The following is a 25,680-nucleotide window of genomic DNA, read 5'->3' on the forward strand; positions in this document are numbered from 1 at the left end:
AGAGAGAGAGACAGGCGCAGAGAGAGAGAGACAGGCGCAGAGAGAGAGAGAGAGACAGGCGCAGAGAGAGAGAGACAGGCGCAGAGAGAGAGAGACAGGCGCAGAGAGAGAGAGAGACAGGCGCAGAGAGAGAGAGAGAGAGAGAGAGGCACAGAGAGAGAGAGAGGCGCAGAGAGAGAGAGAGAGAGAGACAGGCGCAGAGAGAGAGGCGCAGAGAGAGAGAGAGAGAGAGAGAGAGAGAGAGGCGCAGAGAGAGAGGCGTAGAGAGAGAAAGAGAGACAGGCGCAGAGAGAGAGAGAGACAGGCGCAGAGAGAGAGACAGGCGCAGAGAGAGAAAGAGAGAGAGACAGGCGCAGAGAGAAAGAGAGGCGCAGAGAGAGAGAGAGAGGCGCAGAGAGAGAGAGAGAGAGGCGCAGAGAGAGAGAGAGAGAGGCGCAGAGAGAGAGAGAGAGACAGGCGCAGAGAGAGAGAGACAGGCGCAGAGAGAGACAGGTGCAGAGAGAGAGAGAGACAGGCGCAGAGAGAGAGAGAGACAGGCGCAGAGAGAGAGAGAGAGAGAGAGACAGGCGCAGAGAGAGAGAGAGAGAGGCGCAGAGAGAGAGAGAGAGAGAGAGAGAGCCAGGCGCAGAGAGAGAGAGCCAGGCGCAGAGAGAGAGAGAGACAGGCGCAGAGAGAGAGAGACAGGCGCAGAGAGAGAGAGGCGCAGAGAGAGAGAGAGAGAGGCGCAGAGAGAGAGAGAGAGGCGCAGAGAGAGAGAGAGGGGGCGCAGAGAGAGGGGCGCAGAGAGAGAGAGAGAGGGGTGCAGAGAGAGAGAGAGAGAGAGACGGGCGCAGAGAGAGAGAGAGAGAGGCGCAGAGAGAGAGAGAGAGGCGCAGAGAGAGAGGCGCAGAGAGAGAGAGAGAGGCGCAGAGAGAGAGAGAGAGAGAGGCACAGAGAGAGAGAGAGGGGCGCAGAGAGAGAGAGGGGCGCAGAGAGAGAGAGAGAGATGGGCACAGAGAGAGAGAGAGAGAGAGAGAGGTGCAGAGAGAGAGAGAGGCGCAGAGAGAGAGAGGCGCAGAGAGAGAGAGAGAGAGAGAGGGGGGGGCGCAGAGAGAGAGAGAGGGGCGCAGAGAGAGAGAGAGAGATGGGCGCAGGGAGAGAGAGACAGGCGCAGAGAGAGAGAGAGAGACAGGCGCAGAGAGAGAGAGAGACAGGCGCAGAGAGAGAGAGAGGGGCGCAGAGAGAAAGAGAGACAGGCGCAGAGAGAGAGAGAGAGAGACAGGCGCAGAGAGAGAGAGAGAGAGAGAGAGAGGCGCAGAGAGAGAGAGAGAGAGACAGGCGCAGAGAGAGAGAGAGAGAGGCGCAGAGAGAGAGAGAGAGAGACAGGCGCAGAGAGAGAGAGAGACAGGCGCAGAGAGAGAGAGAGAGACAGGCGCAGAGAGAGAAAGAGAGGCGCAGAGAGAGAGGCGCAGAGAGAGAGAGAGGCTCAGAGAGAGAGAGAGAGAGAGAGCGGCGCAGAGAGAGAGAGAGAAAGAGGCGCAGAGAGAGAGAGAGAGAGACAGGCGCAGAGAGAGAGAGAGAGAGAGAGAGAGAGACAGGCGCAGAGAGAGAGAGAGAGGTAGAGAGACAGGCGCAGAGAGAGAGAGATAGAGAGAGAGACAGGCGCGGAGAGAGAGATAGAGAGTGAGACAGGCGCAGAGAGAGAGAGAGAGAGATAGAGAGAGAGAGAGAGCGACAGGCGCAGAGAGAGAGAGAGAGAGAGAGAGAGAGAGACAGGCGCAGAGAGAGAGACAGGCACAGAGAGAGAGACAGGCGCAGAGAGAGAGACAGGCGCAGAGACAGAGAGAGAGAGAGAGAGAGAGACAGGCGCAGAGAGAGAGAGAGAGAGAGAGCCAGGCGCAGAGAGAGAGAGAGCCAGGCGCAGAGAGAGAGAGAGAGACAGGCGCAGAGAGAGAGAGGCGCAGAGAGAGAGAGAGAGACAGGCACAGAGAGAGAGAGAGAGACAGGCGCAGAGAGAGAGAGAGAGAGAGACAGGCGCAGAGAGAGAAAGAGAGGCGCAGAGAGAGAGGCGCAGAGAGAGAGAGAGAGAGGCTCAGAGAGAGAGAGCGGCGCAGAGAGAGAGAGAGAGAGGCGCAGAGAGAGAGGCACAGAGAGAGAGAGAGAGACAGGCGCAGAGAGAGAGAGAGAGAGAGATAGAGAGACAGGCGCAGAGAGAGAGAGAGAGGTAGAGAGACAGGCGCAGAGAGAGAGAGATAGAGAGAGAGAGAGACAGGCGCGGAGAGAGAGATAGAGAGTGAGACAGGCGCAGAGAGAGAGAGAGAGAGAGAGAGAGAGAGAGACAGGCGCAGAGAGAGAGACAGGCGCAGAGAGAGAGAAAGGCACAGAGAGAGAGACAGGCGCAGAGAGAGAGACAGGCGCAGAGACAGAGAGAGAGAGAGAGACAGGCGCAGAGACAGAGAGAGAGAGAGAGAGACAGGCGCAGAGACAGAGAGAGAGAGGCGCAGAGAGAGAGACTTTTTGGGGAAAATACCTGAAAATGAATGTTGGGAGTTTCCAGGAAACAGGAGTAGTGCACGTCAATCCCTCGGCTCTATCCTCAATCCCTGGTGCCTGAAAAACAAAAATACAATGTGTGTGAAGTGTGACAGAGAGACAGAGAGGGAGAGACTTTTTTTGTGGAAATACCTGTAAAATGATTGTTGTGGAATTTCCAGGAAAGAGGAGTCACACTCTTCAATCCCTGCACTCTATCCTCAATACCTGGTGCATGAAAAAAAAAAAAAAACAAAACTCAATGTTTCAGAGTGAACAAGAGTGAGGAAGAGAGAGGTGGAGAGCGAGAGACTTTTTTTTGTGAAATTACCTGAAAATGAATGTTGGGAGTTTCCAGGAAACAGGAGAGTAGCGGATGTCAATCCCTCGGCTCTATCCTCAATCCCTGTTGCCTGAAAAACAAAAATAGAATGTGAGAGAGAGGCCTTTTTTGTTAAATTACCTGAAAATGAGTGTTGTGGAGTTCCCAGGAAACAGGAGAGTAGCGGACGCCAATCCCTGGTTCCTGAAACACAAAAATACAATGTGAGAGAGAGAGAGAGAGAGGTAGAGAGAGAGAGAGAGACTTTTTGTGAAATTACCTGAAAATGAGTGTTGTGGAGTTTCCAGGAAACAGGAGAGTAGCGGACTCCAATCCCTGGGCTCTATCCTCAATCCCTGGTGCCTGAAAAACAAAAATACAATGTGAGAGAGAGAGAAAGAGAGAGAGAGGTGGAGAGCGAGAGACTTTCTTTGTGAAATTACCTGAAAATGAGTGTTGTGGAGTTTCCAGGAAACAGGAGAGTAGCGGACGTCAATCCCTCGGCTGTATCCTCAATCCCAAGGGTCTGTAAAAAAAATAAAATAAATCAAATAAATCAATCCTTTTAAGTGACAGAGGAAAAAAAAGAGACCAATGCCAATACTCCACAGGAGAAACGGAAGAGGGGAAGAGACAGAAAAGGGGAAGGGGGGGAGAGACGGAAGGGGGGAGGGGAGAGACGGAAGGGGGGGAGAGACGGAAGGGGGGGGAGAGAGACGGAAGGAGAGACGGAAGGGGGGGGGAGAGACGGAAGGGGGGGGAGAGACGGAAGGGGGGAGAGAGACGGAAGGGGGGGAGAGACGGAAGGGGGGGAGAGACGAAAGGGGGGGAGAGACGAAAGGGGGGGGGAGAGTCGGAAGGGGGGGAGAGACGGAAGGGGGGAGAGACGGGAGGGGGGGAGAGACAGAGGGGGGTGAAGAGGGGGGGTGAAGAGGTGAAGAGGGGGGGAGGAGAGGTGAAGAGGGGCGGTGAAGAGAAGGTGGAGAGGGGGGGAGTGAAGAGGGGGGGAGAGGATGGGAGAGCCCAGACCACGCCAGGTACTCACTGTTCCGGGACAATGGTTTGGTGGTGAATTGGCGCAAGAAGAGGTCTCAAAAAAAAAAACAAACAAAAAAAACAAAAAACAAAAAAAAAGTCTGGTCCTGGGGACCCGGGGGAGGGGGAGAAGGGAAACACCAGGGGTAGGGGGACCCCCAAACAGTTCAGGGGGTAGCTGTCCACTGTAGAGGCTGCCGGCGGAAGAGACAGAAGAGATCTCTGGGGGGAGACAAGAGGGAAGACAGCGCAGCGCCTTCTAAGTGCAGCAAGACATTTATTGAAGTATGTGCAGCAGTATTACACTCACATTTAGTCGGTGAATAAGATGCAGTTTGTCAAGTAATGTTGATCATCAGGAGCATCACTGGAGCAGGTCCTGGTGGTGGAGGCAGTGAATCCCGGTGAGAGCGGCAGGGGGTTCCTCCGTGTGTACAGGGATGGCCTCGGTGGTGTCCGTGGGCTCCTCGTCAACTGGTGGAACGCTGGCACTCGTGGGTCCTGGGATCCTGGAGTCACTCCTGGCGGTGATGCGGGATGCTACGGCGACGCGTTATCGGAGCATGCGCTCCTTCCTCAGGCCGCCATACCTTGAAGGAACCCTGGCCTGCGGAACCACCAGGAAGAACAGGAAGGGCTTCCCACAGTCCTTAGTAAATAAAAGACTGAGGAAGGGGGAAATAGCAGCCCTGAGAAACAACGAGGTGCTGGCCTTGAGATGGAAGGATAGCCGAAATGTTTACATGATGTCCACCATTCATGACGACACCACAGTGGAGGTTCGGAGAAGAAGAGTTCCCATCCAAAAACCATCATGTGTGCAGGATTACAATCTTTACATGGGGGGGGGGGTGGATTTTAACGACCAGATGATTCAGCCCTACTTGGCCACAAGGAAGTCCCGATTCTGGTATAAGAAGGTTGCAATTTATTTATTTTAATTGGCCTTTTATAACTCTTATGTTATCTACTCCAAATCCACTGAAAGCCCCATCCCCTTCCTAAAATTCATTGAAGAAATTATCACGACCCTCGTCTACCCACAAGGACTCCCCCAAGAAAACCTTCGCTCTGAGGCTGTTAGCCGACTTAGTGAGCGCCACTTCCCAGACTACCTTCCACCATCTGAAGGAGGCCGAAGACGCCAAAAAAGATGCCGTGTGTGCAGCAGAAGGGGGTTTCGTAAAGACACCAGCTTTTATTGTCGGTACTGTCCCTCCCAACCTGGCCTGTGCATTGGAGAATGCTTCACACGGTACCATACATTCATAAATTACTAGCCCATTTCCCCGTTTTCATCTGTGCTGACCAATTTTTCTCATGCCACTGCCTTCCACATAAACTGACCCTGGCCTGTTTTTCCACTATGCCTCTGCCTACTGTTTGGACTGCTTTCACGTGAACTGACCCTGGCTTGTTTTACCGATTACGCTTCTTCTTACTGTTTGGATTGCTTCCCTGTGAACTGACCCTGGACTGTTTTTCAACTACTCTTCTGCCTGCCGATTGGATTGCTTGCACGTGAACTGACCCTGGCTTGTTTTACCGACTATTCTTCTGCCTACCGCTTGAACTGATCTGTCGCCCCCCTGCTACTGTAGTACACAGGGGTCTCACATATGTGAGGGGCTCCAGAGTTGTTTTTCCGGATAGAGAAAACCAATTTTTTTGGTTCTCTCTGGGTTCCGTAAATTCCGGATTAGGGTCTGGAGTCCGGAGGCTTCAAAGAGATTTGGGTGGGAGAAGCCTCTACCCCTGTCCCCAGGTCTCACCTGACCAAGGCCCTCAGCTTACTACCATCATGCCTCTGCCTGCTGCATGATATTAGCTGGAGAGTGGTACAATGATTGTCTGCAGTGTACCGGGACCAATATTATGGCTGTGCTGACCATGTCTCTGCCTGGAAAATTCATTTGGACAAATGCTGCGGCTGTGCTGACAATATCCCAGACTATAGACTATATTCCTGCCTGCTGCCTGGAAAATTGCTATTGTCATCACTAAGCATGTCCCTGCCTGCTGCCTGGACAAATGCTCTCCTCTGTGGACAACTGCACTACTACAACCACAGGTAATAATTTTTTTTTACACTTTCCTTTATAGAATGTATTTTGTAATGTATTTATTGCTATGTACATGCTATGTGTTAAAAATGTGAGGGGCCTTCAAAAATGATAGGTTGTCAGGAAATTAGATGTGCATTTTATGTAAAAGTCTCACACGTGTGGTATTGCCATAATTAGGAGGAGTAGCAGAATGTATTTTGGGGTAAGATTTTTGCTATATACATGCAACCACTTACCGACCGCCTAACGACTATATACATCGGCCATTTAAAGCTAAATACTGGGGTTATGGCAGCAGATAGCTGCCATAACCCTGGTATTTTTTTAAACGTCGGGCGGTCGGCTTTCAGATAAGGGTGGTCCCAGTGGCAGATTCGCCGCCGAATCCGCCGCAACGGTGCATGGGAAGAGGTCCCCCCCCCTCCCGCCGCGTCCTAGACGTTTTCTCAGCTTACCGGACCCGCCGGCAGCGGGGAAAGCTATCCGGTCCCGGATCCTCAGAGACAGGAAGTTGAGTGAGGGCAAGATGGCCCTCACTCGACTCTATGGTCTTGGAGGACCGGAGCTACGTCAAAAGTCGTTGCCTAGCAACCGGTTTAAAGGGCCGGTTTTTTTTTTGTTTTTGTTTTTTTTTCTTTTTCAACAATTTTTTTTTTTTTTTTTTTTTTTTTTAGTGTAGTTGTGAGGTGTGAGGTCTTTTTGACCCCAGATCTCACAATAAAGAGGACCTGTCATGCCTATTTCTATTACAAGGGATGTTTACATTCCTTGTAATTGGAATAAAAATGATCAAAAAATTTTTTTTAAAAAAAACTTTTTAAAAATAAAAATTATTAAATGAAATAAATAGGAAAAAGGAAAAATTAAAGCGCCCTGTCCCCGTTAGCTCGCGCGCAGTAGCGAACGCATACGCAAGTCCCACCCACATATGTAAACGGTGTTCAAACCACACATGTGAGGTATCGCCGTGATCGTTAGAGTGAGAGCAATAATTTGAGCCATAGACCTCCTCTGTAACTCTAAGCTAGTAACCTGTAGAATTTTTTAAAATGTTGCCTATGGGGATTTTTAAGTACCAATGTTTGGCGCCATTCCGCGAGCGTTTGCAATTTTGAAGCATGACATGTTGGGTATCTAATTACTCGGCGTAACATTATCTTTCACATTATGGAAAAAAATTGGGCTAAATTTACTGGGTTCTTATTTTTTTATTCAAAAAAGTGAATTTTTTTCAAAAAAATTGCATTTGGAAGACTGCTGCGCAAATATGGTGTGATAAAAAATATTGCATTGATCTCCATTTTATTCTCTAGGGTCTCTGCTAAAAAAAAAATATATAATGTTTGGGGGTTCTAAGTAGTTTTCTAGCAAAAAAATGATTTTAGCTTATAAACACCAAGTGTCAAAAATAGGCCCAGTCTTAAAGTGGATAAATGGACAACTTTGTGTAAAGAGCTACTTGAATGTTAGGCCTATGTATGTGGACAGGCTGTGTAAAAGTATTACACATGTGGTATCGCCATACTCAGGAGGAATATCAGAATGTATTTTGGGGTGCAATTATTGCTATGTAGATGCTATGTGTTAGAAATATTGCATAAATTGACAACTTTGTGTAAAAAAAATGCATTTTCATTTTCTTTCCACAGTTTCCAAAAGCTTGTGGAAAAAAATGACATGTTCAAAAGACTCATTATGCCTCACAAATTATACGTTGGGGTGTTTGCTTTCCAAAATGGGGTCATTTTATGGGAGTTTCCATTGTCCTGGTGCTCCAGGGCCTTCAAAAGTGCGATAGGTTGTCAGGAAATTATATGTGTAATTTCTGCTTCTAGAATGCCGGACGGGGCTACTTGAATGTTGGGCCTCTGTATGTGGCCAGGCTGTGAAAAAGTCTCACACATGTGGTATCAGCATACTCAGGAGGAGTAGCAGAATGTATTTTGGGGTGCAATTTTTGCTATGTAGATGCTATGTGTTAGAAATATTGCATAAATTGACAACTTTGTGTAAAAAAAAAAGCATTTTCATTTTCTTTCCACATTTTCCAAAAACTTGTGGAAAAAAATGACATGTTCAAAAGACTCATTATGCCTCAAAGATTATACATTGGGGTGTTTGCTTTCCAAAATGGGGTCATTTTATGGCAGTTTCCATTGTCCTGGTGCTCCAGGGCCTTCAAAAGTGCAACAGGTTGTCAGGAAATTATATGTGTAATTTCTGCTTCTAGAATGCCGGACGGGCTACTTGAATGTTGGGCCTCTGTATGTGGCCAGGCTGTGAAAAAGTCTCACACATGTGGTATCAGCATACTCAGGATGAGTAGCAGAATGTATTTTGGGGTGCAGTTTTTGCTATGTATATGCTATGTGTTAGAAATATTGCATAAATTGACAACTTTGTGTAAAAAAAAATGCATTTTCATTTTCTTTCCACAGGTTCCAAAAGCTTGTGGAAAAAAATGACATGTTCAAAAGACTCATTATGCCTCAAAGATTATACATTGGGGTGTTTGCTTTCCAAAATGGGGTCATTTTATGGGGGTTTCCATTGTCCTGGTGCTCCAGGGCCTTCAAAATTGCAATAGGTTGTCAGGAAATTATATGTGTAATTTATGCTCCTAGAATGCCGGACGCTGCTACTTGGATGTTAGGCCTCTGTATGTGGCCAGGCTGTGAAAAAGTCTCACACATGTGGTATCGCCATACTCAGGAGGAGTAGTAGAATGTGTTTTGGGGTGTAGTTGCAAGTATACATGTGCTGTGTGAGAGAAATAACCTGTTAATATGGCAATTTGTAAAAAAAAAAAAAAAAAAAAATCTTCATTTTGCAAAGCATTGTGGGAAAAAATTACAACTTCAAAAAACTCACCATGGAATGTCTACTTTCCAAAAAGGGGTCATTTGGGGGGTATTTGTACTTTCCTGACTTTTTAGTGTCTCAAGAAATGAGATAGGCCTTCAGTACATCAGGTGTGATCAAGTGTGATCAATTTTCAATGATTCGCACCATAGCTTTTGGACTCTATAACTTTCACAAAGACCAAATAATATACACTTACTTGGGTTATTTTTACCAACGATAAGTAGCAGTATAAATTTTGGCCAAAATTTGTGAAGAAAATTGACTAATTTGCAAAATTTTATGACAGAAACAAAGAAAAATGCGTTTTTTCACGATATTTTCAGTCTTTTTTTATTTATAGCACAAAAAATAAAAAACCCAGTATTGATCAAATACCATCAAAAGAAAGCTCTATTTGTGTGAAAAAAAGGATGCAATTTTTGTATGGGTACAGTGTTGCATGACTGAGTCAAAGTGTGAGAGCGCTGAAAGCTGAAAATCGGTCTGGGCAGGAAGGGGGTGAAAGTGCACTGTAGGCAAGTGGTTAATTATGTGTGCAATATGCTCTGCCCTAGTTTTTTTGCTGTTGATATATTTAAAGCATTTCTTAGGGGTTTTTTTTACTATCCTCCGCTATTTGTCTCTCAAAGTTGATTTTAGCTATTTTGATTTCGTGTTCACTTTTCTTATTTGCCTCCTTGTATTGCTCGAAAGCCGATACTGTGCCCTCTGATTTATATTTCTTGAAGGCCATTTATTTTCCCCTAAAAAGTTTTTTAACGTTACGGTTTAGCCAGCCAGGTTAGGCTTTGTCTCTTCTAAATTTATTTCCCATAGGAATGCACTGCAAGATGCATTTGTTTAATATGTTCCTAAAGCATTCCCATTTTTCCTCTGTGGTCCGTGATCCCAGGGTTTGGTCCCAGTTTACCCTTTCCATCAATGAGCACAATTTTGGAAAGTTTGCCCTTCTGAAGTTTAGGGTTCTTATGTTCCCCACTTGCCTTGTTATATTGTTATTTACACTAAATGTGATCATCCTGTGATCGCTAGAGCCCAGGTTGTCCTGGAATCCTACCTCCGAGATTAGGTCTGGGTCATTACTGATTAATAGATCCAGGACTGCATTTTCTCTAGTAGGAGAATCCACCAACTGTGACATGTAGTTATCCTGGAAGGTTTCCGTGAATAGACGGGCCTTCTGTGAGTGTGCAGTCCCCTCTTCCCAGTCAATGTCTGGATGATTAAAGTCCCCCAATACGATGACTGATCCCAGTTTTGTCACTTTACCCAATAGTGCTAAAAATTCCAGCTCTACCTCCTCCCCTTGTTTAGGTGGCCTATAGCAAACCCCCACAATTACTTTTCCCTTTTCTACTTCCCTATGGAGTTCTACCCACACGGATTCTAACTCATCCCTTCCGTAATATCACTCCTCTCTATCACCCTTACATTGTTCTTGACATAGAGACATACCCCTCCCCCTCTTTTTCCTACCCTGTCCTTCCGGTACACCGAATACCCTTGGATATTGGCCAGCCAGTCATGTGAGGGGTCAAACCAAGTCTCCGTTATTCCCACAAGGTCTATGTCATCCTCAGTACTAACATTTCCAACTCATCCATCTTCTTATCTAGGCTCCTGGCATTAGCATATACCCCTCTTAGTTTTGTGGAAGTTAATCGTGAATGGTGATTATGTTTATTCCTGTTTGGTCTGAGGTTTTCCCGCACAGACCCCCCAATTGACGTTATGGAACTACTGTCGCTGCTGACTCTACTACTGTCTTCTGTCCTTTGCTCCCTCCCGACTGACTCTACTTCTGAGCCCTCCCCCCGTCTCCTAGTTTAAAAGCCCCTCCAACTTGGTGGCCATCTTTCTCCCCAAAAGAGCTGTACCGTCCCCATTAAGGTGCAGCCCATCCTTACTAAAGAGCCGGTAGCCGACTGAGAAGTCAGCCCAGTTCTCCAGGAACCCAAACTCCTCCTTCCTACACCAATTCCTCAGCCACTTGTTAAGTTCCCTAAGCTCCTTCTGCCTCTCCTGTGTGGCTCGAGGTACAGGCAGTATTTCAGAGAAAACCACCTTGGAGGTCCTATTCCTCAATCTATTACCTAAGTCCCTGAAATCATTCTTTAGGATCCTCCACCTTCCTTTTACTTGGTCATTAGTGCCCACATGCACCATGACCGCTGGGTCATCCCAATCCCCGCCCAATAATCTGTCTACCCGACCTGCGATGTGCCGAACTCAAGCGCCCAGTAAACAACATACTGTCTGGCTACCGTGATCTTTTCGACAGATTGCCCTCTCTGTCCTCTTGATGATTGAGTCCCCAACTACCACAACCTGTCTAACGTTTCCTGAATCTTGGCCCCCCTTCCTCCTGGAGCCGCCACTCCCCTGGCAGCTGGGGGAGGGCGCCTGCTCCAGCACTCCCACCCCTGAGCTGATATCCCCCTCAACCTGCAACTTGGCAAATTTGTTAGGGTGTACCAACTCAGGACTGGCCTCCCTGAACCTCATCCCTCTACCCTTCCTAAAGGTCACCCAGCTGCCTACCTCTGATGCCTGCATCTCCTCTACTCCTTCCTCCTCTATGCTGGCCCCAGCCAGCGCCTGATGGGTAATGTCCAAGCTCCTTTCCAGGTTGTTGATGCAACGCAGTGTTGCCACTATGTTTTCTAGATCCAGGATCTGGGCTTCCAGAGCAACAAGTCGCTCACATCCTGCACAGCAGTATTCGCCCTCGATTGGTTCATCAAGGAACACATTCATGGCGCAAGAAGTGCACTGAGTGGCATCCGCAATCCTGTCGGACATTATTACCCTCTACTCTATGGGGATAATGGTAACGACCTGCTATTCCTTACCTACACTACCTCTATCTCCCCTGGTACTAAACCTGGGGTACTCACCAGTAGCTAAGATACTCACCAGTCGCTAAGATACTCACCAGTCGCTAAGATACTCACCAGTTGCTAAGTTACTTACCAGTCTTCCCAGGTACTCAGTCGCAGAGTACGCTCAGTCAGTCACAGGGCACCGTCGGGCACTGTCAGTCGCAGGGCACCATCAGTCGCAGGGCCCCATCAGTCGCAGGGCCCCATCAGTCGCAGGGCACCGTCAGTCGCGGGGCACAGTCAGTCGCAGATCGCTGTCGGTCAATCACAGAGCGCTATCAGTTGCAGAGCACGGTCAGTCAGTCACAGTCACAGAGCGCAGATTGCTATCAGTCACAGAGCACAGTTACACAGCAATCAGTCGCAGAGCAGAGCAATCAGTCGCAGAGCACGGTTACACAGCTATCAGTCGCAGAGCACGGTTACACAGCAATCAGTCGCAGAGCACAGTTACACAGTAATCAGTCGCAGAGCACGGTTACACAGCTATCAGTCGCAGAGCACAGTTACACAGCTATCAGTCGCAGAGCACGGTTACACAGCAATCAGTTGCAGAGCACGGTTACACAGCTATTAGTCGCAGGAAACGGTTACACAGCTATCAGTCGCAGAGCACGGTTACACAGCAATCAGTCGCAGAGCAGGGTTACACAGCTATCAGTCGCAGAGCACGGTTACACAGCTATCAGTCGCAGAGCACCGTTACACAGCAATCAGTCGCAGAGCACGGTTACACAGCAATCAGTCGCAGAGCACGGTTACACAGCTATCAGTCACAGAGCACGGTTACACAGCAATCAGTCGCAGAGCACGGTTACACAGCAATCAGTCGCAGAGCACAGTTACACGGCTATCAGTCGCATCACAGTCACACAGCTATTGGTTCACAGAGCACAGTCACATAGCTTACTCCCTCGCCTTGCTTGCAGATGCTGCCTCACACACTGCTTCACACACTGGGAACGGACCTCTCCTCCTCCTCCCCTGCTTCTGGGAATGCTCTCCTCCTCTCCTCAGTACCGTGCGGTGTCTGTCCTCCACCGCCACTACCGCCGCTCTCTAAACCCGGTCCTCGGGGTCCTCTGCACCCGGTTTTCCGGTATCCTAGTGCGGCTCCCTCCGCACGTGTCACCCGCGGCTCTTCCTCCACAGCTCCCTCGCTGCAGATTGTTGCACAACTCCCTCGCTGCAGATTGTTGCTCTGCCCACTCTGCTTCCTGCTTCCAGTAGCAGCTTCCTGCTTGGTCGAAGTAGTTGCCTAGCACTTTGCTGAGTGACCTATTCATTCTTGGACTTTGGTTAAATAATGAATGGTTTCCTTGCATGTTCTAGATGTCTTGAACCCTAGTCTAAGCTCTGCTCACATGTGCAATTTACAATCAGGTCCATAAATATTGGGACATTGACACAATTCTAATCTTTTTGGCTCTATACACCCCCACAATGCATTTGAAATGAAACAAACAAGATGTGCTTCAACTGCAGACTTTCAACTTTCATTTGAGGGTATTTACATCCAAATCAGGTGAAAGGTGTAGGAATTACAACAGTTTTGTATATGTGCCTCCCACTTTTTAAGGGACCAAAAGTAATGGAACAATTGGCTGCTCAGCTGTTCCTTGGACAGGTGTGTGTTATTCCCTCATTATCCCATTTACAAGGAGCAGATAAAAGGTCCAGAGTTAATTTCAAGTGTGCTATTTGCATTTGGAATCTGTTGCTGTCCACTCTCAATATGAGATCCAAAGAGCTGTCACTATCAGTGAAGCAAGCCGTCATTAGGCTGAAAAAACAAAACAAATCCATCATAGAGATAGCAAAAACATTAGGTGTGGCCAAATCAACTGTTTGTAACATCCTTAAAAAGAAAGAACGCGGTGCGCATGCACGGCACGGGACGCTATGGGCGCCTGAGCTGAGAGCTCTTCTCGGAGTGGTGGCTTAATGAAGCACAGGGCCCCACACAACCAGCAAACCACCTTCTAATTATCACCCCCTGGTGCACAGACAAGCGGTGTATGTCGTCCACCCGCAAAAAGAAGCGCAGGACCCTACGAACATCGCTTACTCACTACCTACTCAGGAACAGGGAAAAGTTCAACATGGAGAAAGATGGCGCCGGCTCCCCCTCCCCCATCAAAGGATCCAGTATGTAGGCTTCCTCTTCAACCAAGCCTTCTCAAGCTGCCTCAAACAGTGAGTACAATACACCCTTAACTAAAGCAGACCTTGACAACAGCTTAGAAGCAATTTACACTAAACTAATCATCAACTTTCAATCTGAATTGAATAAGACTGCCTTACACAGGAGATTTCTGCTTTAGGTGGTAGAACTGACAGATTGGAAACAAAGCATGATGAGCTCTGCTTGGCCTACAAGGAACTCGGCAGGGATCATGAATCCTTAAGTACAGCTTTCACACAATTTCAGTCGTATGTCGAGGACCTCGACAATCGCAATAGACGCAACAATTTAAGATTGCGGGGAATACCAGAATCTTACACCGACCTAGCTCCAACTATCACTCGCCTTTTTAAATCACTTCTGCCAGAGCTAGATGACTCTAATTTCACAAGCGACCGCATCCACCGCGCTCTCAGGCCCAAACCCCCTGTAGATAAGCCACCCAGGGACATAGTTTTGTGTATGAAGGATTTCATCACAAAAGAGGAAATACTGAGAGCAGCAAGGAATACACCTAATATCATGATAGTCGGATTCAAATTACAAATTTTTCCTGACATATCTCAAGCTACATTGGAAAGAAGGCGTAATATGAAAGAGATTACTTCTATTCTTCAGTCTGCCCGGCTACGGTACAGATGGGGGTTCCCATTTAAATTAATTAGCCCACATAATGGCTCCACTTATGTGGTTACAAATCTTCAAGAAGGCAGGGAGACCCTCGTCAAACTAGGTCTCATGGACCCCACAGACGCCCCAGCCCCCTCCCCGGCACCACGTCCATCTCCTTTATGGCAAACACCGGCGTCCAGGCGTGGACGCAGAAGAGTGAGGAATGAAATTGGATTTCAATGATCTATATCCCTGGAATCCCCTGATCCACATTATATGGTTTCTATGTGATAAAATAGAAGATAACTTTCTTTATGAGTGCGGAAATTTAATTCCCTTTCTGATTTTTTTTAGCATTTTTCTTTAACCACTTGCCGACCGCTCACATGGGTACTACTGCGGCAAAGTGGTTTGTTATCGTCCAGCGACGTAGACCTGGACTCCTCCTCTTGTGGGCGGCGCGCGCCGCCGGAGGCTCGCTCCCGCTGTATTCAGTTACAGCGGGAGTCGGGCCAGGGGAGGAGCGGTGGTGATAAACGCCGCTCTTCCCTGATCGTCGGGGATCGAGTGTGGAGATCCGCCCGCTTGTGTAAACAAAGCGGGCGGATCTCCTAAGTGACAGGCAGGGACAGATTGCAGGATTCAGCATAGCTGGACCTGCGATCTGTGCCTGTGTCACACAGTCCCCTCCCCCTACACATGTTAGTAAGCACCAGGCATACATTAACCCCTTGATCACCAATAAAAGTTAACCCCTTCCCTGCCAGTGTAATTTTTACAGTAACAGTGCATATTTATAGCACTGATTACTGTAGTAATGTCACTGGTACCCCCAAAAGTGTCAAAAATGTCAGTCACGGGTCCGATCTGTCCGCCGCAATGTCGCAGTCCTGCAAAAAAAATTGCAGATTGCCACCAGATCGCCGCCATTACTAGTTAAAAAAAAAACAATAAAAATGACATAAATTTCCCGTAGTTAGTAGCTGCGATAACTTTTGCGCAAAACAATCAAAATACACTTATTGCGATTTTTTTACCAAAAGTATGTAGCAGAAAACAAATTGGCCTAAAATGTTAAAAAATTTTGATTTTTACATTTTTTTTTGGGGGGGGGGGGGGGATTTCATAGAAAAAAAAAAATGAAAAATATTGTTATTTTTTCAAAATTGTCGCATTTTTTTGTTTATAGCGCAAAAATTAAAAATCGCACAGGTGATCAAATACCACCAAAAGAAAGCCCTATTTATTGGGGAAAAAAAGGACATAAATTTAATTTGGGTACAGCATCGCACGAACGCGCAATTGTCCATTAAAGTAACGCAGTGCCGAATTGCAAAATATGGCCTGGTCAGGAATGGGGTAAAATCTTCCGGCCTTAAAGCGGTTAAAAATATGCTCATTGAGAATTTTTTTGTCAAAGACATGTAGCTAAATACATTTTGGCCTAAATATATGACAAAAATTGAATATATTGGATATTTCCTGTCAGTCTCCATGGCAGCCTACGTGTGGGTTAACCCCGCCTCCACTCCAAGGGTATAGGACCCCCCTCCAATAAATTTCAGCTCTCAGGCACAGCAGGTGTTCCTTTTTTGTCCTCCTCCAAGGACCTACATTTCTGATGTCTTACTATCGTCCGGCTTACCTTAGGATACTTTGGATGGTGTCTGCATGTCCAGGGCCCAGCCACGGGCGGGTGAGTGACATTTAAATTCCCCTGCTCTCTGCGGTTGACTGAAGCTTGGCCGGCATTTCCTGACATGGGTCTGAAGATTCGCATTGCATCCCTTCATGGCAGCGGTATTTGTCATTTATGTGCACCTTGTTTGTCTCTCTTTTCTATCGCTTTGCAATGTTTGTCTGGCCCCAATGGCGCTGGAACGCTTCCTGCGTTCCAGCAACCCTTCCTCTTCCTCCTCTGCCTCTTGCGTCCAATCGGTAGACGCTTCGTGGTCCCGCACATGCGCAGTACATTGCGAACGAAGCCGAGGCTGGTTCGCGCATGCGCATTAGCGATCGCGGCCGCATCACCGCTGACGTCATTCCGGCGGGAGATTTAAACAGCTGACGGTTCCCCTGTACTTTGGGAAAGTACTGTGGGCATTGCGGCAGCTTCCCAGTGTCTCTGGATTCCTTGCTACAGGTATGTGCAATGGATACTTGACTGCAGAGGGGTGTAAGGTTCTGGCACTCTCAGTGCCTCCTATCACATCATTTCCGGGTGCGTTCCATCTACCTAGATAGATGAAGCACATATAGGTGTGTTTCCCTTTAAGAGTGCTGACATCATCATGAGGCGCCGGACTGAACAGCTATTTAAATCACCAGCTTTCACTCACATGTGTTCGTTCAACCTGCTGTGTGCCTAGATGTGCCTTGATGCTTACCTTGTCTTGTGCCTTGATGCTTACCTTGTCTTGTGCCACCGCATAACCTGCCTTGAAGCTCGCATGCTTGCAAGCATACCTCGCTATCGGAACCTCGCTGCTGATTCTTGTATCCTGCTACCGGATCATCCGCTCTTACCGAACCTCTCCTCTGCTACTTGCTACTAGTGATAAGTACCCCACAGGGGAATCCTCAATAACCTTCATACTAAAGCTTACACTGTCTAGCTCTGCATACTAAGGACTGTTACTACATCTGCACTATCTAGATTGCTAGCTCTTGAGCCTACTATCATCTGCTCTTGCACTGGGTTAGTCTCTCCTGTATGTCATCTGCTATCCTAATATCTACTACCATACATGATTGCTAACCTATCTGCATCCCACCTGTTACTATCTCATTCTCAAGAACATTCCTCTCAAGTGTCTGTCACCTATCGTCTCTACTCAACCTGTCTCTTCAGCCTATCACCTCTATACTACTATATACATAGATCACTCCAGGAACATCTTATTGAGTGTGTATATTTGTATGCTGAATTGAGACTATCCACATATGATGAGTCTTGGGAGTTGGGATTGGTATCTCAGCGTTTCTCTACATGACCACTGAAGTGGAATATTTCTGCAGCTGCAAATCCACATTATACAGAAAACGCAGGAGCGTTACAGATTGAACGAACCAGATAAAATGGATTCAGCAGAAATGACCACTCAGGTGACACAGTTAACACAACAAGTAACTGCGTTAATACACGCACTTACTGAATTAAAAGAAGACAATCAGGCTCTGATGCAGCAGGTGGCCAGACTGACACAGCCTACTGCTGCTCAACCCCCAGAACCTCTTGTCCTTCTACCAGACAGGTGTGATGGTTCCCGTTCCTCTTTTCTTTTTTTTCGGATGGATTGTGAGCTCCTATTTATCCTTAAGCCCAGGACCTATCATAATGACTTTATTAAAGTTCATGCTGCCATTAATTTGCTTTCTGGCAAAATGAAAACATGGGCATACCGGAAACTGCAAGAAAAAAGTCAGATCTTAGACAATTGGGAGTCATTTGCAATTGCGATGCACTCCCAGTGTCTCCCCTCCCAAAAATCTACTCCTAAACCTGCTCCAGGTAACCGCAGACCCCGGGTACCTAGGGAAAAAAGAAAACCAAATGAATATGGTGATCCTGCCTGGTCATGGTACAAGCCTGCCTTAAACAGTCAGCCTTGTCACTCTGACACATCTCATTTGAACCCTGATCCTACAGAGATGGATGAGGAGCCTATGGAGATTGGTGCCGTACATACTAAGTTGTCCTTACAAAAAAAAAAAAAGATCACAGGAGAATCTGTGGCCTTTGTTTTTATTGTGGAGAAGGGGGACATTTCATTACATCCTGCCCAACCCGACCCCATAGGCCTAAGGCTCTCCCAATGGAGGCCAGGCGAATCCGAACGGTCTTCCCTGAAAAACAGCCTGGAAATTACCAAGGCTGTTGCCATCCCTGTCCCCGTTCTTTATCAGAAAAGGACACCCAGAAATTGGCAGATGTTGGTATAGATACTCCTATTTTTGCAAGCACATTTATAGCTTCCAATGAAAACATTGAGATTCTTGCACCTGACTGCGTACGCGCTTCTAATGGCACGGTGGTATGTAGGAAGGATCTGGGGATGTTTGAAGAAGCATTGGTTGCTATGACTACTTCGGATGGTTATGCGTCCGATTCTAGTGAGGGGTTCATGTAGCAGACACCCTAACAACAAGTGATCCGATTCTCACATCGGTTACCAACCTGATCCGATTCTCGTATCGGCAACAAGTCCTATCCGATTCTCAGATCGGTTACCAACCTGATCCGATTCTCATATCGGCAACAAGTGATCCGATTCTCATATCGGCAACAAGTGATCCGATTCTCACATCGGTTACCAACCTGATCCGATTCTCGTATCGGCAACAAGTCCTATCCGATTCTCAGATCGGTTACCAACCTGATCCGATTCTCATATCGGCAACAAGTGATCCGATTCTCATATCGGCAACAAGTGATCCGATTCTCACATCGGTTACCAACCTGATCCGATTTTCATATCGGCAACAAGTGATCCGATTCACAGATCGGTTACCAACCTGATCCGATTCTCATATCGGCAACCAGCTTTATCCGATTCTCGCATCGGCAACCAGTCTTTTCCCGATTCTCATATCGGCAACCAATCTTATCCGATTCTCGCATCGGCAACCAGTTTTTTTTTTTTTTTTCACGATTTTCACATCGGCAACCAGTCTTATCCGATTCTTGTATCGGCAACCAGTCTTATCCGATTCTCGTATCGGCAACCAGTATTATCCGATTCTCGTATCGGCAACTAGTCTTATCCGATTCTCGTATCGGCAACCAGTCTTATCCGATTCTCGTATCGGCAACCAGTATTATCCAATTCTCGTATCGGCAACTAGTCTTATCCAATTCTCGTATCGGCAACCAGTCTTATCCGATTCACGTATCGGCAACCAGTCTTTTCCCGATTCTCATATCGGCAACCAATCTTTTCCGATTCTCACATCGGCAACCAGCTTTTTCCGATTCTTATATCGACAACCAGCCTTAGAGGCCTTCCGGAGCCGGCCTTACGGGGGGGGGTACTGTAAGGTTCTGGCACTCTCAGTGCCTCCTATCACATCATTTCCGGGTGCGTTCCATCTACCTAGATAGATGAAGCACATATAGGTGTGTTTCCCTTTAAGAGTGCTGACATCATCATGAGGCGCCGGACTGAACAGCTATTTAAATCACCAGCTTTCACTCACATGTGTTCGTTCAACCTGCTGTGTGCCTAGATGTGCCTTGATGCTTACCTTGTCTTGTGCCTTGATGCTTACCTTGTCTTGTGCCACCGCATAACCTGCCTTGAAGCTCGCATGCTTGCAAGTATACCTCGCTATCGGAACCTCGCTGCTGATCCTTGTATCCTGCTACCGGATCATCCGCTCTTACCGAACCTCTCCTCTGCTACTTGCTACTAGTGATAAGTACCCCACAGGGGAATCCTCAATAACCTTCATACTAAAGCTTACACTGTCTAGCTCTGCATACTAAGGACTGTTACTACATCTGCACTATCTAGATTGCTAGCTCTTGAGCCTACTATCATCTGCTCTTGCACTGGGTTAGTCTCTCCTGTATGTCATCTGCTATCCTATCATCTACTACCATACATGATTGCTAACCTATCTGCATCCCACCTGTTACTATCTCATTCTCAAGAACATTCCTCTCAAGTGTCTGTCACCTATCGTCTCTACTCAACCTGTCTCTTCAGCCTATCACCTCTATACTACTATATACATAGATCACTCCAGGAACATCTTATTGAGTGTGTATATTTGTATGCTGAATTGAGACTATCCACATATGATGAGTCTTGGGAGTTGGGATTGGTATCTCAGCGTTTCTCTACATGACTACTGAAGTGGAATATTTCTGCAGCTGCAAATCCACATTATACAGAAAACGCAGGAGCGTTACAAGGGGGTGGGGGGGCAGATGGTTGCTACCTCACAATGTATCATTGACATGGCGTCTAATGTGTATTACCTTTCTTTATCAGTCTGGTTGTTTGGCCTGAAGTATGGATCCTGCGTCACCGCCCTCCTGTGGCCAGCCCTCTCACAACAGGTGGGTGCTGGCGTTTTTCAGGGGGGGGGGGCGGGGGAGGGCTTGCTGGTCCCAATTTCATGGCTAAATCCAGTGTCTCCCCCATTTTCTCTTTTTCCATCAGCTCTTCCAGGCCTGATTTGCCACAAGAAAGAGACCCTGTCAGACCTCGTAGGAGTTCATCCTCCAGATCAAAGCGCCATGAATCTCCATCAGGGAGTAGGCAGCAGGGGAGACGCTCTAATTCCTCCCCCAGACACCACAAACAACACCAGAGTCACCGCACATACCAGAGAGCCTGTTGGGGTTGCGGGGCGTATGTCCCGGAGTACAAGTCCCTATGTGAGCCATGTTTTGCTCAAGCAGCCGGTGAGAGGGTGCATGAGGACCAAGGATTGGAATCTCTAGTGAAGAGAATAGTACAACAGTCCCTGAAAGAATGGGGTACGGTCCCACCACTTGGTCCCACTACATCTAGTTCTCCAGCGGAAGTACAGGAAGACCAAGGCCCCTCTCAACCGAGCATTACTTCTGCAAAATCATCCGACAGTGATTTGGAAGAAGAAGGGGCTGTAGGCGGCTTTGAGTTTGCCCTGGTTTCACCCCTGATCAGAGCCATTAAGGAAGCTCTAAGATGGGAGGATCCTGTGTCTCCTCAGAAAAAGCAGCGGAAGTTCTTCAAGCACCTTGGCAAGGAGCGTGTCAACTTTCCTTCCCTCTCTGAATTACAAGAGGTGATTACTGAAGAGTGGAGTAAAGGGGATAGTAAGTCTTCCTTATCCTCCAAACTTGGGAAACTATATCCCTTTAAACCTGAAGATGTCGCCCGTCTGGAATCTGCTCCCCTTGTGGATGCTGCAGTTACAAGATTAGCAAAGCATGTCACTTTGCCCCTGGATGACGCGGTTTCCTTCAGAGACCCCTTGGATAGAAAAATAGATCTAGACTTAAAGAGGATCTATGTGACGGCCGGCGCGGCCTGCAAACCCTTTATGGCATTAGCTACGATGTCTAAAGCCTTGGAAGTCTGGGTATCTGATATTGAGACTAAACTTGGAAGCCTCTCAGAAGAAGCGGTGGAAAGCTCTCCTATTCATGAACTCAAGTTGGCTCCAGTATTCTTAGGAGAAGCATCTATTGATGTTCTGCGCCTTCTGTCCAGATCGATGTTATCCTCAGTGACAGCAAAAAGGGCCTTGTGGCTTCGCCCGTGGCTTGCGGATCCAGCTTCTAAACAAGCATGGTGTAAGATCCCTTTTGAGGGTACTTCCCTTTTTGGGAATAAATTAGACAGTGCCATTGCTAAGGCTACTGGCGGAAAGTCAGGCTTCCTCCCGCAGGACAAACGATTGTTCGGTCAGAAGAAGCCCCAACCTAGGAGGCAATACACGGAGAGATCAAGAGATGCACGCTCTTACAAACCTAATAGAGACTTCCGGAGAAACTGGAGAGGTGGTCAATCCTCTACTCGGAGGTCATCAAAAAATCCAGCGCCTGCTGGACAAGAATCCACTAAATCTTTTTGAGTTTGGGCCTGTTCAGGCATGTCAGGTGGGGGCACGTCTTCTCCATTTTCAGCATGTCTGGACGGCCTCAATCACGGACTTTTGGACCGTAAGGACGGACTCTACAGGCCACAGATGGTCATTTCTGGCAGATCCAGTTCCACGATTTATCTCAACTCATTTGCCCTGTCTAGAAGAGAGAAGAGAAGTCTTGCTCGCCTATGTAGACACTTTGGTGGCTCAAGGAGCGGTAGCTCCGGTTCCAGAACAGGAAAAATTTCAAGGGGTTTACTCACCCCTCTTCCTAGTCCAGAAGAAGAACGGGGCCTGGAGACCTGTTATAGATCTCACATACCTGAACAAGTTCATAAAGAACGAAAAATTCAAGATGGAAACACTCTCAACTATTCAAAAGGCAGTATTGCCGGGAGACTGGCTCGCCTCAATAGATTTGAAAGACGCGTACTTTCATGTACCCGTGGCAACCGACTTCCACAAATATCTCCGCTTCTGTGTTCTGAATCGGCATCTGCAATTCATTTGCCTACCCTTCGGCCTGTCTACCTCGCCCAGAGTATTCACCAAAGTTCTTCTGGCTGTAGTAGCCTTCATAAGATTGAAAGGTATACGTCTACATCATTACTTAGACGATCTTCTACTGCTGTCTCAAGAGAAAGACCAGTTATTGACACACAGGGATCAGGTCATTTCGACCCTCAAAGAGTTTGGCTAGCTGTTAAACCTACAAAAGAGTCAGCTGGAGCCCACTCAGCGCCTAGTCTATCTTGGGGCGCAGTTCGACACCGTCGAGAATTCAATCTCTCTCCCATTAGAGAAGATACCGGTAGTGAGGGAGAGAATCCTTTCGGCTCTCTCCTCTCCTCGGCTGAAAGCTTCTCAGTGCCTCAAAATCATTGGCACCATGGTGTCCACGGCTCCAATGGTCAAATGGGCTCTTTGGCATATGAGGCCATTCCAGAAAGGGTTCCTACAACAATGGAACACAGAAGAGAAGGATCAGTACATTCATATCTCCTCCAGCATGAGATACAGTCTTCTTTGATGGCTGCAACGCAGGAATCTGCTCAATTGTCACTCTCTGATTCCAGTCTCATGGACTATACTCACAACAGACGCCAGCAACTCAGGTTGGGGGGCTCATTGTCTGACAGAGATGACACAAGGAAAGTGGTCTTTTCAGAGACACACACCAGTCTCCAATATACTGGAGCTCCGAGCAGCCTACCAGGGTCTTCGATCTTTCCAACACCTGCTAGAAGGGAAATCTGTGTTGATTCGGATGGACAACACCACGGCAGTGTCTTATGTGAAGAGACAAGGTGGGACACGGAGTCTCTCTCTGCTACGAGAGTTAGACCCAATCATGTCCTGGGCCCAGACTCACCATCCAGCCCTCTTACTACTCATTATTCAACCTTATTCAAATCCTCCATCATTTTAACAGCTAGCTCCCACGCTAAAGTTTAATTCCTATACTCTTCTTTGCCTTGCAATATAAGCTATTTTTAAGCCAACAGCAACATCTATTTCATTTCACTGTTTCATTACTTGATTTCTACAGTTTTCCTCTAGAAACTTCAAACCCAACAAAGATAACATTGGTTTTTCAAGGATCCTGAAACAGCACCATCTTGTGGTCATTCTATCTAACTAACTTTAAGTTCCCATTTATCCATAATATCTCATCTCATACCATTCATTTATGGGGAATGATTAAATACAAAGTTTTACAGCACTAACATTTTATTTGCCTGAATATAATGATAATTCCTAGTTTCACCAAAGACAAGAGGAGAGCGAGAAGAATGAGAGAATACAAGAAGATGGTGAAAGAACATTTGACTTTCTGGGCCTTTTCCAAGTGGGTATTTGTTCTACCATACTATATTATGACGTAATACACTCTGTCTGTTAATTTTCATTAATACTCTTACTTATGCCAGCTGTTCCGCGCTTGTACTAGCCGCACACACTCAGCCTGATGGGGACGGATGGACTTATAGAGGTGGCAATGGTTTTATCAACTCTGATTTTGGAGTTTACCCCCTCGGTTCGTTTTTTTCTGTCCCTGTCGGGCTGTTTAAGATGATGTTTTCCTCAATTTTTTTTACAATATTTCAGTACCATCTTGTTTTACTGAACCCTAGTTCAATTTTCTGTTTCCTTTATATTTTAACTACAGGTTGTGTTTTATGCCTGTTTTGGTTTATTCGGTATAGATGTGATCACCTTATTGATATAAGGATATTTTTAAGTCATCTCAGAACAAGTTCTGTGATTAGACTCATGTTCCCATACATTCATTACTTAGAATACATAACTCGGATTGTTTCAATTCAATTGTACCCTATATATATTGCAATTTTTCCGCAGATCTCACCCTCCCAGTGGCAGTGCATACAAGGCCTAATTTCTATCACCTTCATTGGCATATTAAATAATTTTAAAAATGACAATTAAATGCATCACACATAACGTCCAGGGATTCAACTCTCCCAACAAAAGAAAAAAAGCCTTTCACCAATACAAAAGGCTCAATGCGAGAATCATACTATTGCAGGAAACACATTTCACAGAGGAAAACCATCCAAAATGTTTCCATAGAGCTTATTCTAAATCATACTAGACCTTGTTCTCCTCAAAAAGCAGGGGAGTAGCTTTTATGTATTATGTATAATTTTTATACATAATTCGCTGCCGCTGGAGGTTCTAGAGGTCTGCAAAGACGTTGATAGTAGATACATTATACTTAAGGGTAGAATACTAGGTAAAGAAATAACTATAGTAACATACTGTATATGCCCCTTCAGATAACTCCACACTATTTTTTCAGCAATTCTTTGAACAATTAGATAAATATCAATCATCACACATGATACTAGGGGGTGATTTCAACATGGTTGCACACCCTTCTCTAGACCGTAGTAATCCTACTTCCCTTTCTAAAACTTTTCCCAAAATCATTACTAATAAGTTACTTGAACTACAACTAATAGACACATGGCGCTGTATAAACATGGGCTCTAGAGAATATACCTTTTATTCCCATCCCCATAATTCTTCAGCCAGACTAGATTATATATTCACTTCCCAAGTTATCTTAGCTAATTCAATATCAGCGGAAATCTACCCTTGTGTTTGGTCGGACCACCATATGATGATGTTCGATACTAAGCACATAGGTTTCCCCCCGTCCTCTTTCACTTGGAGGCTCAATGACTCAATTCTCTCAGATCCCTTGATAGTCCAAGAATTTTCTGAAGCAATCACAGATTTTTATACTCTAAACCCCCCTATAGACACCACCAACTCTATTACGTGGGTAACACATAAGGCTTTCATTAGGGGTAAACTTATTGCTCTAGCTGTTAGGGAATAGGGAAAGATCTGTGAAAATAGAGTCCCTAAACACTGACCTTCAACATTTATATAAAAACCCTAACACGCTTCATGACCTTTCTATTAGACAACAGATAAATGAGAAATGATCAGAACTTAACAATATTCTGTCTGAGAACGCAGAAAAGTCACTAAGATATTCTAGGTCCAAATTCTTACTATATGGCAACGCCGCCTCTACAATGCTGGCTAGAAAACTGAATCAATCAATAAAACCCCCACACATCTACAAAT

Source organism: Pelophylax lessonae, assembly GCF_965119305.1.
Source record: "Pelophylax lessonae genome assembly, chromosome: 11".
Taxonomy (NCBI): Eukaryota; Metazoa; Chordata; class Amphibia; order Anura; family Ranidae; genus Pelophylax; species Pelophylax lessonae.